General features: G+C 45.6%; 1 pseudogene; it reads left to right on the top strand.

Annotated features, from left to right (window-relative positions):
- Positions 1 to 1,137: 1,137 nt before the first annotated feature.
- The window catches only part of LOC119532589, a 17,197-nt pseudogene continuing 272 nt past the window's right edge, over positions 1,138 to 18,062 (top strand).

Genomic DNA, 18,062 nt, shown 5'->3' with positions numbered 1-18,062 from the left:
AAAAGCAAAATATAGCGAAAACAAATAAAAACTAAGAAATTGACCCACAAACACCAATAATCTCATAGAATCACCTGAGAACACTTGGGGACCACATTTTTAATGCTTTTTTTTAAAAAAAATTATAAGAGTACTATATGCTCATTAATGCTTTTTTTACATTATAAGAGTAAAATAGGCTCATTGTGGAAAACCTAGAAATGCAAAAAAGAAAAGCATGGCCATTAACATAGGCTTGTACAAGTTAATCCAAACAGCAACTTTGTAAATACTATTAATATTTTATAATGTACATTTAGCCCTTGAGATATTTGGTTAATGCAATTTTACATTCTCTCTTTTTCATCTGACTTATGTTACATGGTCTGTGATAAATTCAGAAAGAGCAAAGTGGAGGTTTTCATTTTCAGTCAGTCACCTGTCTAAAGGTTGACCAGCTCTCTTCCTAATGTCTGAAAGTTCCACCTCATGTATTAAAGGTTTCATTCCTGCCTGTGGGCCTCACCCAGAGTCAAGCAATTCTATAATCATGTACTTCATTCAGTTGTTTCTCCTGGGTCGTTCTCTCTCTGGAATCCAGGATGAGGAAGGGCTTCCTGATGGCTTTAAAAAGCTTGCAGAATGCCTTGAACAGAGACCTTGATGCTGCTGAAGAGGTGAGAAGTTTAACAGAGCCAGCATTTGTGGCTGTGGATGACATCAGGGGAGAACAATAAGGCCAGGGACCCTCTTAACTCAGGCAGACTTGGAGCTTCAAATTGTTACATGCCCAGCTCCAAATTCTGGTGTTTGTAGCAGCTGAGCGACCAGTTCTTTGCAACTGAGAATCTGGAAGTGTAGGGCATTTTGGAATTTTATTATCAGCCATAAAACTAACTGCGTAAAGAATTTTTAAAAATCTTGCCCGATTCCGGTTTGTAGTTGCTGAACTTTGAGCCCACCCCTGCTGTTGCAGAGATAATGAACCTCCTTGCCTTGCTTTCTTTCCCTGGATGGAAGGGGAGGAAGACAGGCATGACAATGGGTGAAAGGGTGGGTAGGAAGTTTCCCGGGACTATTTCAGAGGCAGAAGAACTAGATCTCTGAACTCAGGGCTGGGGAGTATTCTGGGCTGAGGGTGGGAGGGTGGTTCCCTTTGATCTGCCCGGAAAAAGTTAATTTCCAGAGTTTCCTTTAACTGGAGACAGTCTGCTGACCTTTCAGGAGCTTTCTCATGGTGGGTGGGGGAAGATCACATGATGCTTGTTTGGCTTCAACGGGGGGACCAATGGAACCCAACAACTAGTTAAACTGATTTGTCCTCCAGTGAACTGAACAGCAGTCAGTTCAGTCAAGCTGTTCATAGTGGTTGTACTGCTAATAGAGTATACAATGTGTGGTTTGCCCACTGTTCCTCCCCAGTCCTTCATATCAGAGTGTCAGCTCCTGGGGAAGCATATGTACATCTTTCCTGCCTCCTTTTAGAGGCAGCTGTCTGATTCAGACTTTGAGAAACTAGGAATGGATTCCAGATTGTTCCTGTAGAAGAAGGTCCCTTTCACTTGTTCAGGGACTTTTTGTCAGTTGCTGTGGTTCAAGCTCTTTGCTAAGCAGGGACAACCCAGTCCCTTCCCTCTTCAGAGCAGCTCTGGGGCTGAGCCATAAACTGGGCTCACTAATTGCAAAGATTCAGCTTTCACTTCTCCATCCGTGTATTGCTGTTATATTCTTTCAGTGCTCTGTGGTAGGTTATTTGCTGGTTATTATGGGACTCCTTCATCCTTGAAGACTGCCTGGGAGGCCCAGTGATTTTGGCCTTCTTCAGGCCATTGGGAAAAGTAAACAAAAGACCACTCACTCAGCCTCAGACACTGAGAAGCAGCTTCACGAGCGGAGGCTGTAAGGGATGTAACTGAAGAATTAATATTTCCTGTTGGAGTCTTTGCTCCCTCTCAGGTGATGGAGCCAACTCTCTTCTATATGTCAGCTTGGCTGGGGTGGGACCAAGGGGTATTTTCAGTACTGTCTTTGTTTCTCTCCTTTCAGTATTCAAGGAGAAGCCTAAACACCCCCCCAGCAGGGCCCAATCCTTGAGTTATGCCTTGGCGTCCACTGATGCTTCGTACTTGAGTGCCATCATCCGGCTCTTCAAAAACCTCAACTTTGTGCTGCTTTTCATCACCTATGGTAAGGTGCAGATGTGTGCAGGAGTGCACTTGAACTGGGAACGAGTGCAAAGATGGTGTGAGGGATGTGAGAGGCCTGCTGTGTCTCTGTATCTTACCCTTTCCAAATCCCAAATGTGCATGTCAAGTTGTTGTAAAGAACAAGCTCTGCACCTCAGGGCTATTGCATTTGCACTAAACACCACCTAAAAACTCATTCCCTCCCATCCCAGGTTCTCTGACTAATGTCTGTGGGTCCTTCGAGTCTTATCTTATTATCAAATTTGTAAAGCTGTATGAGGTGCCCTTTTCTCTTTTATTGTGCTGTTGCGTGTACATCTTAGCACCTATCATTTTTTAAAAAACATTTCCAGGTCTCCTTCCCATAGACTATGAACTACTTGAGCATGAGATTTATATCCTCAGCAGTGGCTGGCCTAGTGGCTGAATCAATGAATGAATGAATGCATGAGTCTTTCCATACAAACCACTCTTATTCCACTGCTCCCTCACCTTGTAAAATTGATTCCTTTTTTTACCTGAATGCTTTTTTACTCTTTCATTTCATTTGAACCTTTATGTTGGTGCCTTTCCATCCTAAATTTGAATCTTTATGAAGCTTGCCTTTCCAGCATAGTGTTTTCTGCATCTTCTTCCCAATAGTTGATAAGAATGTTACACCAGACAAGGGCAAGGACAGTCTCATGGCATTCCATGAAAGAGTGTCTGTCCTCTAGATGAACCCCAATCTACTAATGTGCTGCTACCCAGTCTGCATTTCACCATTTAATCCTCTGGTTAAAATTTGATTAAAATCAAGAGTCAACAGGTGTGTAAACAGATAGGAAAAAAATGAGACCGATTTGACATGACTAATTCTTAGTGAAACACCAGTTGGGTATGATCTCATGTTTTCTGTAGGTTCATAAACCATGTGTTGTATGAAAACACTAGCTAAGTGCTTTTCAAAGATGATTTTAAATTTCAGCATACTCACATGAGGTAGGTACTATAATTACCACCTTTTTTTAACAGATGAGGGAACTGAAAGTCTGAGATTAGGTAACTTGCCCAAGGTCACACAGCTTTTAAGTGGCGGAGCCAGAATTCAAATACAGGTTTGCCTGACTCCAGAGTCTGCCCTCTGTGACTGTTTTGTAATTGCTTATAATCCTTTCTACAATTGTGATAGGAGTTCACTTTGGGCTCATCTATGTCCTTTATCTCAGTTAAAGTGCTTATCTGCTGAGGCATGGATGAGGTAGAGAGGCACAGTAAGGAGGCACACCTAAATTTTCTAGGCATACAAAATGGTCAGTGGCTTCCCCTGGACCATTTCTAGATGACAGGATTGTTCTTCAAGGTCTCAGTTCTCCATTTCTCATTCCCCCAGTTTCTCAGTTCTCTCTATGTATGATTTTGCATTCATCCACAATGTAAAGACAATGCTTCCAACACTTAGAAATGGCCAACTAAGTAAGTTGTTAGTTGCCCATTATTGGGGTGTATTCATGAGTAGGAATGGCCAACTGTTTGGTGGGGATATTGTGGGGAACCAGGAGTGGTAAAACCAGATGACCTTTGAGGTTCCCTCCAGACTTAGGATTCCATTAAGCTAAGAACTTTCATTTTCCCCCCGAGATAAAAATCTTGAGTGCCTTGACCTTAGACAACCATTAACTTTGTTATATCTGGCACAGGGTAGTTTGAGGCCCAACTTGGGATTCTAGGGTGGATGAGTGCTTGATAAGTAATTTTTATGGAGGTGGAAGGTGATAACTGGGCAGTGGTCCCGTTCCAGAGGCTGTGGTCTTCAGTGCACAGTGGACACAGGGCCAGGCCACTGACCCATGAGAGCCAAAGACAAAAAGCAAAATGTACCAGGAGCAAGGTTGCTTATCATCGTTGAGGAGCTTAGCTCGGGGTCATGCTGTGGGGAGTAAAGCAATTCCTTTCCCTCTCTGTTTGTGTGGCTGGGCACTTCTGTGGTGTTTAATCTGGCCCAGTGACCAGGTTACTCTAGTTCTGAGCACTCTTCCTTATGTGTTTGGTTAAGTGATAACACAGGAAGTAAATAGAGAAGCACTTCTGGAATGGCAGAGTAAGGACCTTTGAAAAATCTCCTCCTCCACAAAAGCAACAAGAACACTGGCGAAGTTGATCAAAATCAACTTTTTCAGAACTCTTAGCCAAAGGTGTGCGACAACCTGAGGAGCATTTATTGAAGGAAAAGCGGCTGAATATTCGTAAGGGTAGTGAACTCTGATTTTAACTCGCCTTATTCTGATCCCCCTCTCCCAAGGCTCTGGAGTAGCCTTGAAAACCAGCAGCCGTGAAGTCATGGTAGCTTTGAAACCTAGCAGCCTAGCAGCCACTGGAGGGAGCAAAACATATTTGACTCCTCCAAGAGCCCCATTCCCAGAGAATTGTCACTATCTGACCCATCCAGCAGATCCATGGAGAAGCCCCATTCACAGGAATTGGCTTTATTTGACCTGACTTGGAGATTGCTCAGTGGGAGAAGCCTTATTCTAGGACATTTGTTGAAAACTGTCAGCAGCAATTGTTTAACATCATTGCTGCCTGAGGTGGCTATAACAGTTGGGAGAAACAAGAGGCTGGCCAAAAAACCGGAGAAGAAAATCTGAAGAACGAGAAGTTCATAGGGGGCTTTGAAAAACTCCAACATATTTCTGGGGATCTAGATGGCCACAAGCATGTTCAGGTCTCTGCACCTGTTTAAGAAAGACCTGAGAAGGCCCTAAACACTCACTTCTTACTGCTCTTGGCAAGACAGTTGCTGCAAAGGAGAGGGTATGCCTCCCCATAATTCTGCCTAAGAGCCTCCTCACGAATGCTTCTTTGTTGCTCAGATGTGGCCCTCTCTCTCTAGCTAAGCCAATTTGAGAGGTGAAATCACTGCCCTCCCCCTACGTGGGATCAGACACCCAGGGTAGTGAATCTCCCTGGCAACGTGGAATATGACTCCCGGGGAAGAATGTAGACCCAGTATTGTGGGATGGAGAACATCTTCTTGACCAAAAGGGGGATGTGAAAGGAAATGAAATAAGCTTCAGTGGCAGAGAGATTCCAAAAGGAGCCGAGAGGTCACTCTGGTGGGCACTCTTATACACAATATAGACAACCCTTTTTAGGTTCTAATGAATTGGGGTAGCTGGTGGTGGATAGCTGAAACTATCAAACTACAAACCAGAACCCATGAATCTTGAAGACAATTGTATAAAAATGTAGCTTATGAGGGGGGACAGTGGGATTGGGGGGGCCATAGGGATCACACTCCCATTTGTCTACTTTGTGGATGGATGAGTGGAAAGGTGGGGGAAGGATACAAACAAACAAACAAACAGACAAGGGTGCCCAGTGTTCTTTTTTACTTTAGTTGCTCCTTTTCACTTTAATTATTATTCTGGTTATTTGTGTGTGTGTGGTAATGAGGGTGTCGGGGATTGATTTTGGTAATGAATGTACAACTATGTAAAGGTACTGTGAACAATCAAATGTACGATTTGTTTTGTATAACTGCTTGGTATGTGAATATATCTCAATAAAATGATTAAAAAAAAAAAAAGACTCCATGCAAGCAGGAAGTGAAGGAGGGTAGATTTGTCAGCTACCTGCCTGAGCACTGAAGGCATGAACTAGTACACACACACACACACACACACACACGCGCGCGCACACCCACACACACACACACACAGTTCCTCAACAAAGGGTGGGAGACTTACTGGTTCAAGGTATTTGAGGAAACTTCTGTCTAACCATCAGCTTACCATTAAGGTGAGCAGAAACTTCAGTGGCTATACACAACAAAGAATATAGACTATAGAATTAGTCCAGCAAAGTCACTAAGCAAACAGCAGGAGCAATAACAAATCCTAGGAAGGAAGGGGAATATCCAAAGTTACCACATTATATTGTTTAAAACAAAAAATTGTGATACATACAAAAAAAACAGTCAAGTATGGCACATAGAGGAAAAAATCAGTTAATAGAAAGTGTTCCTGAGGAAGCCCAGATGTTGGACTTACTAGAAACATGTATCACCTGTTATAAATATGTTCAAAGAACTAAAGGAAGCCATATCTAAAGAATTAAAGGTATGAAAATGATGTCTCACCAAATAGAGTATCAATAAAGAGGCAGAAATTATTTAAAAAGAACTGAGTAGAGATTCTGGAGTTGAAAAGTACAGTAACTACAATGAAAAATTCAGGAGAGTTCTCAACAGCAGATTTGAGTTGAGCTGGCAGAAGAAAGAATCAGTAAACTTGAAGGTAGGTCAAATGTGATTATTCCGTCAGAGGAACAGAAAGAATAAAGAATGAAGAAAAATAAACAGTGCCTCAGAGACCTGTGGGACACCTTCAAGTACCAGTATATGTATGATGGGAGTCCCAGAAGGAGAGATGAGAGAGAAAGGGGTGGAAGTAAATTGGCAGTTTACGTGAGTTGGCCCTAAACTAGAAAAACAGTTACCTTTTGAACCTCTGGAAACGTTCGACTCTGTTGTGTATAGATAGAATTTACTAGTATTTATCTCAAAGGCCTGGGACTAGCTATTCCAGTGAGAGGGAATTAAATTAATCTGGATGTTTGTATACAATGTCATTATAGTCAGAGAGCCACAAACCCTATTTCCATGGTAGAGAATTGGGCTTGGTGGCAGGGCTCTTTGCCTGGAAGGAAATTATTCTTAGGCTTAATCATAGATTTGAAAAAAAAAAAATGTTATTGATCCACCGTGTGCCAGGCACCATGTTACATGTAAATGCATTATCTCATTTAATCTTCAAAAAAAACCAATAACATAGGTCCTTTACTTTTCATTGTATACACAAGGAAACTGAGGCTCTGAGAAATTCAATTCCTTGCCCACGTAGGACAGCTGGCAAGTAGCAGAGCTTATTTAAACTTTTGTCTGTCTGAAGCCAAAGCTCATCTTCCTAACTATTGCACTGTTTTGCCTCTCCCTGCAGAAAGGAGCCTCTTGGCTGCGGGACACTGTTATCGAGTTCTGACTTGGCGGGCCTGGGCCAGGGGAACTGATCAGCCCCTAGGAAAGGTAGTGGGGCACGGGTGGTAGCGCCCTCCACGGCCCCCCGGGCCTGAGAAAGTGGAGCCGAATGCAGGCCCCATTTCCTCACCCCAAAGTACAACCGTTGGGGAGGGCTTGCCGGAGAAAACCCCCCCCCCATGCCTTACCCGCACCCTCCACCCTCTTCGTTACCGGAGCAACTCCCGCCCCTTTTCAATCAACCTCCGTGCCCTCTCAGAACCAATCCAAGCCTTTAACCCTTACAGCTACCCCGCCCTCTAAACCGCCCGATATAAGCTTGTACTCTCCCCTAATAAACTCTCTTGGCTTCCTCACCCTAAAAGAAACGTGTCCCGCCTGTTCCTTCTCGCCGCCCTCCACACCTTGCACGCCACCGCCGGGGACCGGGCCCAGTCCCCCGCCTCGCCCTCGCCTCCGGGAAAGAGCCCCCGCCGCCGGTACCCTCCGAGCAATCCCGAGAGCCTAGGATTTAGCAACTGGCCGCCACCTCCCCCCCCAAAAGAGTCAACAGCGACCGCACTTGGCGACAAAGCCAAGGCTCTTCTTCTGGCCACATTTCTCTGAGTTTTCCTTTCAGTGTACCTAGTGGAATATGCCCTTTCTCAGATTCACTCCTCTGGATCAATTGTCCAGGGGGTGGTTTCTTCCAACGTCATGGTCTGGAGTTCTAGGCACTTAGAAGCAGGACTTAGCACTTACTGACCAGCAGTCTTCAGGATATGGAGATGCTTGGGTCTCGGTACCAGTGTATCTCTGCAAGGTTTACAGATCATCTGAGGGCAGTGTTTGGTACTCAGTGCACCTGAGAATCTCTGGCTCCAAATTAAAAAAAGGGAAATCCCCTATAAATTCAACTAGATGCTCCCCCCAGAACTTCCCACCCATCCACATCCAAAATTCCCACTCTTGTTGCAGTTTCACTTCAGGTTGGGCTTTGAAGAGGGAATTGGTTCATGCTTTTTATATTGTGCATATGGTGTTTCTATTTTGCTCTGAACTTGCTTCACTTGAGAGCACTTAGGGGGCATTCAGGTAGAGAGCATTTCATGAGCACATTTGTTGGGAGGGAGTGGGCGGGTCTTGGGATAGGAGCCTTGAATGCTGCACCAGCGAGTGCAGAGCTGGCACATAAGGAAGAGAAGGTCTGAGCTTTTATATCAGCTGTGCCATTTACTGAGAGAACCTCTTTGGGCACAGCCTTCTCCTTTTTAATACCTACCCACAGCAGAAAATAGTGGTAACCTTCTGGAGAACCTCTGCTTCCTGCACCCCTCCCCCACCCCATGTGTCCATACACACACACACACACACACACACACACACACACACACACGTATGAATGCACACCCTTCTCCCCTCCTCGGTTCTGTTTCAAACCAGGTTGGTTCCTGTCTTCCTGGGAGTGGGGAATGGCTTTTGAACCATACTCGTCAAACTAAGCCAGCGGTTCTCAAACTTGAACAAGTTATCTGAATCACCTAGAAAGCTTGTTCAAAAGCGGGTTGCTGGGCCCCACTCCCAGAGTTTCTCCTTCAGTGGGCCTGGGGTGGGGCCAGAATTTTACATTTTCTATTAGGTCCCCAGGTGGTACTGATAACCCCCAGACCCCACTCTGGAAACTCTTGCTCTAAACCATTGAGCCCCTAGAAAATCTGTTCAGTTCAGATAGTGTGAGTGGGCCTGCTCACACTTTCGGGTCATGACCGCTGGGATTTGAGGTGGTTTTCTGCTCTCAGCTCCTTCTGGACATTTCCCTCTTGTTTCCTGGGGATTCTGCCCTCCTTTGGTGGTTCCTCCTTGTTCACCCCACACTACAGTAGTCGTCGTAAGAGGCTGAGAGCTTAACTTGGAGCAGTCTCAGGCTAGCACAAGAGGCTGAGAGAGGACCCAGAGGGGAAGGAAGATGGGAGGAGGCAACTTTCTGCCTTCTCGCTGTTTTCACCCACCTCCCTTTTCAGGAATGTGTCCTCTTAGGGGCCCTCTTGATTCAGGAATGGAATTTCCAAGAGTCTGGGTGTGTGGTATGAAGGAAGGTGGATCATGTGTGCTCCCTGGGTACTCATTGTTGTTATGACCACCAGGCTGGCTGTTGGGATGTTTGGTGAGACTTCTGTGTTTGTGGACTCCACGTGGCCTGGTGCCACTCAAGAAGCTTCTTTAAGCCCAACATTTCTGCATCCCTAAGTTGACCTGCTGGGAGAGACCGGGACATGAGGAAACTGTTCAGTGACCTGAGCTGGGAAATCTGGGGTCTGTGAATCAGTTTTGTGAGGATGTATGATAAGAATGGTTAAGGTCTAGGACTCTGGAGCTACAAGGTCTGGGACCAAGGCACTTACTACCTGTGGGATTATGGGGGTGGTAAACAAACCTTTTTCTGCATTTTGCCTGAGAAATTGACCTTTGCTTAACTTTATAGCTAGTTCTCCTGCAGATCTGATAAAGGGAGTATGTCAACTATATTTAGGCAACATTGCTTATGATAAAAGTGACCTCAGATGGGTAAACTGCATCTCAACAGGGAAATCTATGAATATTTGGTGGGAACCCATTCTTTGAAATTCCCTGAGGATCATGACTCCTTTCATTGCCCCGCCCTTTGTGGGGACCCCAGAAGCTATGCCTGTAGAGTTGTTACAAGCAATACTGCCTCCCATGAGGCATTAAAGCACCGGTGGTTGCCACACCCACGCCTCCTTGCCCATCAAGTTGGGGGCCAAAGAAAATAGTTACTGAGTGCTGTGTGGACTGTTGTGTGAACTGGTTCCATGGAGGAGGAAAGCCTGAGGCTGCCCTGCAGGCAAGCTGTGTGGCCTGTCTTATACCGGTGACTCTACTGTCAGGTGTGCCTGTGGTAGTCATGGGAGCCTCCATGTTTAGTTGAAACTAAGAAGACACTAGGTGGACATTACAGAGTGAAAGCTGGCAAATTTGTTTACCTTGGTGCACTTTTTTCTCATCTATAAGATGGGGATGACAATATGACTGTTGTTCTAAGGTGTTGCTTTGAGGGTTATCAGGTGCTCTCTGCCCAGTGAGCATAATAGCCAATCTACGACACTGGGGTTTCAAAGAGAGAAAGAGTTCAATGCCATGTGCAAAGCTGGAGAGCATTTATTTAGATCTTTCATTTTGCTCAACAATATTTTATAGTTTTTAGAGTACAATTTTATACTTCTTTTGTTAAATTTATTCATTTTACACCTCTTTTGTTAAATTTATTCCTAAGCGTTTTATTCTTTTTGATGCTACTGTGAATGGAGTTGTTTTAATTTCATTTTCAGATGATTCATTGCAAGTGTATAGAAATACAATTGATTTTTGTATATTGATCTTATATCCTGCAGCCATGCTGAACTCGTTTATTAGTTCAATTAGTTTTTAATAGATTCCTTAGGATTTTACCATATACAAGATCATGTCATCTCAAAATAGAGTTAGTGTTACCGGGATACAGGTTCTTACAGCATATTCTAGATGATCTACTTATTTGCTGAATGAATTGATGAATTAGAAGAGTCAACTAGCAGATCCCTTTTTAGGATCATTTCTAGTTTCAGATATATAAGATTTTGATTGACATTTATTAAAAGAAAACCTGTGCAAAAAAACATTAAATTTAGGGTCTCACAGCTATATTCAACAATTGATGAATCAGGCAGCATCCCATTCAGAAATTAGAAGGGAGCTCCGCCAAAGGGGGGGCTTAGATAGGGCACATGTGGAAGGAAGTGAGGAAATGTTCTGACTGGCTGACATGACATTTCCATTTCACATGGGGGTCTTCCAGAGGGGAGTAGATATACATTGATTAGTATAGTATATATGTCCATTCTGATAAGCTCTCTCCATTGGACCCAAACTGGTTTATCACCAGATGTTGCTTATCTGCAGTTCTGTATGATGCTTTTCATTTTCTCAGAAAGCCCCTGCAGGTCAATTATTTTTGCCTTCTGGAAAAGCCTTTCTTGGAAAGGGGTCCCTCCCGGCAATGCCCAATGCAGGCGGCCATTTTATTTTATGTAACACACTGAATCAGGAAGAAAGTTGAAGGAGGAGTGGGGAAAGAGTGAGGAGCTGCCTTCAGGAGTGCATCAGGGGTCAGAGGTCTAGAGCGGTCTGGAGAGAGGGGCTGGCATCACGAGTAGGAGGCTGAGGATGTCTAGGAGACCCACCGACCCCTGGGTCTAGCCAAAGCTTCAGCATGCAGTGTACACGATTCTGACCTTGGAGAAATACTTCCCCGAGCATATGTTTCCAAGGCCGAGTTCAAGAGATCGAATGGCAGAGGAGTTTGGCTAATAAAAGGTTAAAATGGCTAGTTTTGGTTGTTTTGAATTATTTCCTTGAGAAAAACTGCAGAGTGGCCTCATAGCTCCCTGGCTTTTTCTTCTCTGAGGACACAGGGAACAGTGACAAGGCGATGAGGATTTCTGGCCTCCCTGACTGCTGGGGGGATGTTTGCAACGGCCCCAGGCGAAGGCCCACCCTAATGCTGTGTTTCTCCCCCCCTCCTTCAGGTCTGAACGCTGGTGCTTTTTATGCCTCGTCCACACTACCCGGTAAGGGAGTTCCCCAAGCCTGCAGGGCCTGGAGATGAGGCCATTTCTAAGTCCGCCTCCGCAGGAGCCAGGGCGGTAGTTCATGCTCAGCTCCCCCCAGCTGTAGGTTGTGTTACATGTTTAAAGGCTTTGGAGGGAGACAGCCTCAGATCTTCACCCTAGGTCTGGTAATTCTAAACTGTGTGTTGTTGTGATTGTGTGACAACCTAGTTAGTGTCTCCGAGCGCTCATTCTTGCTTCTGCAAAAGAACTGTGATTACTTGTTGCAAGATTCTTTTTAGGATTAGAAAGTAAATGACATCACTTAAATTCAAGTGTGATTATATATGTATGTATGTATACACAAACACACACATCACACACAGATATCCATATCACATATGATAAATATAAAGTGCATAGCATGGTACTTGGCAACACAGTGTTAATATAGTCATAGAATCACATATGAATGATGTATTTGTAAAATATGGGCAAGGTTTAACTTTGAAATCTTAGTTGCTCAACTGAGAGCATTATTAAAATGTTCCTAGCACCAGTGAAAGCTGGACGCTGGGGGTGGGATGGAGTGTCCCAGGGTGAGGAATACCTAGGCCACCCTTCCTTTGAGAGGTCTAGGATTTCACACTTGCAGAGAAGATGTGTCAGTCATGGCCACGTGTTCCGGTTTTGCAGTTTGATGGCTTGAGTTCAAATCCTAGCTTTGCACTTAATACTGTATGACTTTGGGTTAGTAGGTTAATCTGACTGGGCCTCAGTTTCTGCCTTTGTAAAATGGGGATGCTGATTTCTAACCTTATGAGAAATAAATGAGATAATATTCTAAAATGTTTGGCCCAGTGCCTGGCTAATGGTTAGCGATCAAATACATATTTAACTATTATCTTTATATGATTTTTATTTATATTATATTATATTCAACTATTATCTTCTCATTCCTTCTGGCACTGACAGTTCAAAAAGCCTAGCAATGGAATATTTGGAAATACATATTTCAATTTCCCCATCTGTAAAATGGGAATGATGATAAATAAGATAAAAAGGGTTCTGTAAGTATTAAATACATATATAAAAAAATACCTAAAGTGCTTTTAAGGACAGAATGTGGTTCACTTCTGTCATCCCATCATCTAGTATCGTGGATGCACATGGGGGTTGCATTATGTTGGAGGAAGCAACTATTTTAGGATTCTCTCCCCACTGGCAGCTTCTTGCAGGCTCAACTGGCCCTGATACTTTCTGGGAATTAGCCCCAACGAAGGCCGAGTTTCTTGCCTTTGCTCCTTCGTCTCGTGGTGACTGTACCCCGTTCAGTGTATTGTCCCGTCTACTGGGTAATTTGGGGGACTGTGATTTTCCCAGGGTGAAGAAGTGAATGCTGGAAAGATCGGCTTGACGATCGTCATTGCAGGGATGCTTGGGGCTGTGATCTCAGGCTTCTGGTTGGATAGGTCCAAAACCTACAAGTAAGTGACTCTTCCTCTTGGAGTGACCACTGGGGAACCTGTTTTAAAAAATGACATCTTTGCTAGCAGAGGGACTCCGAAGGTTTGGGTATGGCAGTTGGGTGGGGACTGAGTGGTCAGGCAGGCGATTCAAATTGATCTTCTCTGACCTTGAGTTGCCTCATTTATAAAACGGAGGAAACAATATCTGTGCTGTGGGGATCTCAGGGAGATTAGAGTTGTTGGACATGAAGACCCTGCATCGTTCTGTTCTCAACCACAGGTAGCTTTGTGGAAGGGGCAAAGGAGGGAAAAATGAAAAGAGATGCAGGGAAAAAGTGTTCACAGTTGGGAAGTCTGTGGAAACTCCAATGAATGGAGATGAGGAGGTGATTTCAATGCCCTGTTCCTCTGGCTCCCTCTTGGACCCCATGGGATTAACCAAGAGGCTCTGTGCTCATTCCGGTTTGCAGTGTATTACCTTTCAACTGCTTATACCTTGAAGGAAAGTGTTGTGATGATCCTTGGGCCTGACTGCGTAATGCAATTCTAAGAGCTCAGACCAGTCTTTCTAAGATTTTAGTGTATGCCATTTTCATGCAGCGCTGCTTAATAAAAATAGAGATTCTGGGGCCCCTTGGATGCTGATTCAGTAGAGGAATTTGCATTAGTAAAAAGCAACCTGGATGCCTCAATTCAATAGCCACTCTTGGAGAAAGTGCTCTGGAGAAGAGGTCCAGCATCCTTGTGTTTTGTCTTCCCAGTGCTCTCCATGCATTGGGTGCTCAATTAATGCTGTCTGCTGGGGCAGCTGCCGGGGTCATGCAGCACTGGGTTGGGGTGACATTGTGGGCTGCTGTACCAACGCCTCCAAAGTTCCCAGTGTCTAGAGGCAATAGACAGAGGCAGACCTGTTTTCGGCCACACAGACCCACTTCTGTTGAGGCTCTGGACAGACCAGGTCTCACGCTGGCCACCCCTAATCAAAGGCCAATTGAGGCCATCCCCAGGGCTTAGCACGAGGGGGAGCCTGGCTCTGCTTCCTTACTCCTGGTGGAGCTTGGCCGCCGTCTTGCCTCTGCCATCTGTGAATTGCTTGCTTCAGCTGGACACGGGGGCAGTGTGGACTGGCCACTCCCTAACTAGTGAACAGCAGTATTCCTTTTTCCAGGACTTGCTTTGCGGCAGGAGAAGGGAGGGATTGGAATGTCGTCTGGGCTGCCATGTGGGCGGGCAGCCAGATATTCACATGAATTACAAAATATAATGGAAGGGCCAGGGAAGACACTTGCTCAGCACTAGCCTAGACGTCCCAGTCCCCAGTGTCACTTGCTGTCTAAATCCAGCAGTCAGCATGAAACATCAACTCTCAAGAGAAAAGGCGACTCTTAGTGGGATGAGAGCACCCTGTGATCTGGTCATTCTGGTGCCAGTTCTCTTTCCCTAAGGCTCCCAGATTTGTCCAGTATGGTTTGGAGGCTGGAATTGGGTGGTCAGGTCTTTTTATCTCAGGCTAAGTCTATACATAGTTTTTCTAAGCTACTCAGTGGTTTACTATGTAGCTAGGGTTAAATGAAAATGGCAGGAAAAAAAAAAAAGTCCAGCTTCCGTTGAGCCTGTGGGGTCAGTGGGAAAGACTGGTGTCCATGACATTGCTTTCTGCAGGGTGGGTGGGAGTAGAGTGAGGGGAGTAGGGTGAAGGAAGAGGAATTCTTCTACCCTCAGCAGCTTCTGTGAAACTGCTGGGTGGGAGCAGCCTCTGGCCTTGGCTTTTCCAAAGCTCTGGATGCTCTGGCCTTGGCTTTCCCAAAGATGCAGCTGCACCGTGTGTCTTTATTCCTGTGCACAGTACTAGAAAGAGCTCAAGTTTCGGAGTCAGAAAGACCTGGTTCAGATCCCAACTTTGCCATTTACTCAACAGGTTGCTCTGGACAAGTAACTAAACTGGTGTGAGCCTCAGTTTCCTCATTTGTGTTGCGGATAGTCAAACATTTCTTGCAGGGCTTTGACGAGGATTGAGTGAATCATAAATGCACGTGAAGTGTGGCACACAGTTTCTGGCACCCAATACATGTAGGTATATGTTTGAACTAACCATGATGTTAGTTCATCATGCTGCTTCCCCCTCAGTGTTTCCAGCTTCTGGGGAGATGTGTGAAGGCTTTGCGCTTTCATTGTCTGAGTCCAGATTTCCATGGCAGGAGGGCAGAGGGATGTGCAAAGCCTGTACTCTGCAATACATAGTACAGGGAGGGGAGCACGGGTCTGACTGCAGAAAGAAGCAGGGCAACCATGGATTCCTGAGTGGGCGACCTGGGAGGAGAAGTGTGTGGAAGCCGGGGTGCAGGGGTGAGCCTGAGACAGAAACCAGGACTTTGCTAATGGTACTTCTGAGGGGACCGACTTCTGAGGGGAAGTGTAATAGGAAGGGGGCGGAGGTTTCCTTGTTTGGCTTTGGAATCAAACATTTAGTTCAGGGCTAGAGAATGTTCTCTTAGTTCTCACCGATTGAGGCGTATGGTATTTGGATTCAACAGGAAAAGCTGTGCTGAGCCTGTGCAAGTGGTAACAGGAAGACAGAGAGGACCTAAGAGTCAGGTCTCTGCCCAGCATTGTCATGGGGTTTTTGGACAAAGCAAACAAGCAGAATTAGATGGCTTCTGGGGTAGTCCTGCATGTCACTGCCGCCTGACCACCGCTGGTGTTTGTCTTGCTTTTCCTGGTGGGGGTTGGGAAAAGGAAGGGTTGTGCCCTTCTTGCTTGTGGTAGCACATGATAAGTCAAGGGGCCGTTTGGTATTGTTGGGAGGATTCCGCAGGAAGAGAATACATACAGCAAGAGGGCTTTACACTCTCCTTGTCTTTCCCTTTGTAGCACTGACCATGAAGTAATTAAATAATTACTTGTGTGACCATTGGGTCTGTGTGCGTCTCTTTCATGGGCATAAAGGTGTTGCAGCACCCAGCAGAGGACTTGACACTGAATAGGTGCCCAATAGATATTTGTGCAGTGAATGAATGAATGAATGAATGAATGATCCCGTTAAAGTCAGAAGTATGTGACTCAGCTTCTGTACCTCTGTTTCAGGGAGACGACCCTGGTGGTATATATCATGACGCTGGTGGGCATGGTGGTGTACACCTTGACCTTGGACCTCGGGGTACCTGTGGGTGGTGTTCATCACAGCCGGCACAATGGGGTAGGTTTCACCTGTCACATGATTATTGGAAAACACCATCCCAGAAGCAATATCGATCCCTTTGCTATCTTCCCACTGACCTTGGGAGATGAGGTAATGGTGCTCAGGGTCATGTTGACTTGTAGCACTTCAAAAGGCATCCCGGAGCTTCCAGGCCCATCCTGCTGTTGGAATGGAGCGAAGCTTAGTATGTCCTTCACTGACCTCTGTGTGGCTTTTCTGAGTCCACCTTGGAGAACAGGGGGTCATAGAAGAATCACAGGGCTTGGAATCAGGAACTCGGGGTCCTGGTCTCAGTTCTGCCACTATCTGCTATACCTCAGCATGTCAGTTTCCTCATCTGTAAAAGAAGATGAGTGGCCTGCCTTATAGAGTTGTTGGAAAGATTAAAAGAGATAATAGATATGAAAGTGGTAAGAAGTGTTGTGCAGACGTAACAAATTAGAATCAGAAATTTCTAGATGTGTTATATGAGAAAGCATAGGAAACAGTAGCCCTTTCTCAGGGTCTCTGCTTACCTCCGCCTCCCATTTATTTCCATGAGGGCAGTGTATAAGGTTGGGGGTGTTGGGCGGAGAAAGGAGGAGGGGAGCGGAGGGGAAGGCAGAGGGAGACAGAGACAGAGAGACAGTCAAAGACACAATGACAGACAGACACATACACCTCTAGCACTCATCCCTTCTCAGCTGGCTACTCTCTGGAGGGAATAAGAAGGACACAGAGCTCCTCCCAGGTCCCAGAGAGCCACAGAGATTCTGCTCAATATCCAGGGACTTCCCTCTCCCATTAAGGGGCCTGGGTACCCATGGACAAGGAGCCTCTCTACTGAAAGTTGAAGGCACCAAGTATCCCAGTCACTTCTCTAAAATATTGCTGGATGTCCAGTGGCCCCCTGAGCCCAAGGCTTCCTTGTGAACTTCTTCCTGACCTGCAAGAGTCTCCTTTTCCTTGGTATGGTCCATTGCAGAGACGGGCCAGACCACTTGAAGGCCTGGCATGTCTTGATGGGAAGAAACAAAACAGGAAAGGAAAATGTAAGAGAGGATGTGGGCTCCCCTTCCTTTTTGTTCCAGAAATTCTCCTTCACCCACTTTCTCTGATCTGGTCTTAGCTTCTTTATGACTGGCTATCTCCCACTGGGATTTGAGTTTGCAGTGGAGCTGACGTACCCAGAATCAGAGGCATATCATTTGGCCTCCTCAATGTGTCTGCCCAGGTAGGGCTCTTACTTGCTCTTGGCTCCCTGTCCAGCATGGCTGATGCAGGGCATTGTATCATGGCAGCTCAGTCCCTGCCATGTGCTAGTTGCTGGGCCTTGCTTTCAGTCTTCCTGTGCCTTTCCAGGTATTTGGGATCATCTTCACCATCTCCCAAGGCCAGATCATCGACAAGTATGGAACCATGAAAGGAAACATCTTCTTATGTGTGTTCCTTACCCTTGGAGTGGCCCTCACTGGTGAGTTGGGGGCCTGTGGGCAAGAGCGAGTCTCAAGCTGCTCATGAGCAAGGCTGTTGGCAATCTGGAACCCCAGTGTCCTTGGCTTATCGTACGGAGGGTTGGTTGCACAAGCAGACGTGAAACTTGCTAGGAAGTCTATATGGCTTGGTGGAACAAGCATGGGCTTTGGAGCC

This window comes from Choloepus didactylus, chromosome 4 (genome assembly GCF_015220235.1).
Source record: "Choloepus didactylus isolate mChoDid1 chromosome 4, mChoDid1.pri, whole genome shotgun sequence".
Lineage (NCBI taxonomy): Eukaryota > Metazoa > Chordata > Mammalia > Pilosa > Megalonychidae > Choloepus > Choloepus didactylus.
Note: the sequence above shows the minus strand (reverse complement) of the source record. Positions and strands in the feature narration are given on the sequence as shown.